We start from the raw sequence: 1,867 nt of genomic DNA, 5'->3' as shown, positions 1-1,867 counted from the left end.
AGGAAATGTTTATTTTTATTTTTTTCAAAACAAAGGTGCTGATTTTTATTTTATACAGGAGACTCATGCTACTAAATCGGATATTTCTTTTTGGGAGAGTCAATGGGGGAAAAATATATGGTTTTCATTTGGGAGTAACCGGTCAGCAGGGGTCGCTATTTTACAGGGAAACTTTAAAGGGCACATTATTAAACATTTAGCAGATTCAAATGGGAGATGGTTAATACTGGCTGTTGATGTAGATCATTCCCAATTCATTATTGTAAACATATATGCGTGTAACAACAAAAAAGACAACAAGCTATTATTTACAACAATAGAAAATATAATTAACCAGCTGATTACAACTTTTCCTACTGCCAAGATTATATGGGGAGGTGATTTCAATACAGTTATGGATGGAAATCTGGATAGATGGCCTCCAAGAAATAGTTCTTCAGATGAGTTGGAGAATGTATGTCATAGGATGAGTCTTGTTGATATCTGGAGACACTAAAATCCCAACAAAAGAATATATACTTGGAGTAATAAAGATAGGTCACAGAAGTCCCGTATAGATTTCTGGTTGATTTCTTCGGAGATCGATGACAAGATGGTTTCAGTTCATATAGAACCTACTGTTCTCACAGATCACCAAGCCATTTATATAAAGATAGATTCAATAATACTTAGTTACAAACCAAACAGGGATTATTGGAAACTAAACCAAATGCTATTACAAAATAAACAATTTAAGGATGATGCCGCCGTGATAATTGGAAAATATTGGAGAAAAGCTAGTCTTGATAACAACTTTGGAAGCTGCTGGGAGCTGATGAAATTTGAAGTTCGTAAGTTAGCTATAAAACTAGGGAAGAAAATAGCCAAGGACAAGAGAGAGGAAGAATCCAGAGTTATCACTAGAATAATAAAGTTATCAGAGAAAGTTAATTTTACTGGATGTGAATTTACAGAACTAACTTCTTTACAACTTAAATTGGACCAGATGTATCCAAAGCTAAAGGGGCTTTTGTCAGATCTAGGAGGAAATGGCTTGAAAAAGGGGAAAAATGCACTAAATGTTTCTTTAATCTAGAAAAAAGAAACTTTGAAGTATCATCCTTAAGTAAATTGAAAATCAATGATGTTGTCTGTGATGATAAGATCCAGATGTCAAAATATGTTGCTGATTTCTATCAAAGATTGTACTCTACTGATGTCGAAAATGCAAAAAATATGGATCTCTTCCTAAAAAGTAAACAAAATTATATTGATGTCATTGATGATGGCTTTAAATTGGTTTGTGACAGAGAGATTTGTTTATCAGAAGTGCAAAAATGTATTGCCTCTCTAAAAGAAAATAAATCACCGGGGAATGATGGGCTAATAAGTGAATTTTACAAGGTTTTTGACCAATTGTTAGCTCCTTTTTTAGTTAAAGTTTATATAGAAGCCATTAAGAAAGGGGAACTCCCACCAACTATGCGACAAGGACTTATTAAACTGATACCCAAACCAAAAAAAGATAAATTAAGTATTGAAAATTGGAGACCAATTAGTTTATTGAATAGTAATGCTAAAATATTTGCACTAATTTTTGCTAAAAGATTAAAATCAGGGTTAAATGATATAATTGATGAAGAACAATCAGGCTTTATGCCAGGTCAGAATATAGGTAATAATATACGTTTGATTTTGGATATGATTGATTATAATGAATACATAGTAGATGATAGTTTTGTCCTATTTGTCGATTTTTATAAAGCATTTGACACAGTTAGTCATCAATTTATGTTAAAAACGATCAAATGCTTTGGTTTTGGAGAACAGTTTTTAAAGGTTATTCAAACTCTATACAGAGGATGTAACAGCTCAGTTAAACTTGCTC

The sequence above is a fragment of the Cyprinus carpio genome, chromosome A15 (assembly GCF_018340385.1).
Source record: "Cyprinus carpio isolate SPL01 chromosome A15, ASM1834038v1, whole genome shotgun sequence".
Lineage (NCBI taxonomy): Eukaryota > Metazoa > Chordata > Actinopteri > Cypriniformes > Cyprinidae > Cyprinus > Cyprinus carpio.
This window is presented reverse-complemented; position numbering follows the sequence as displayed.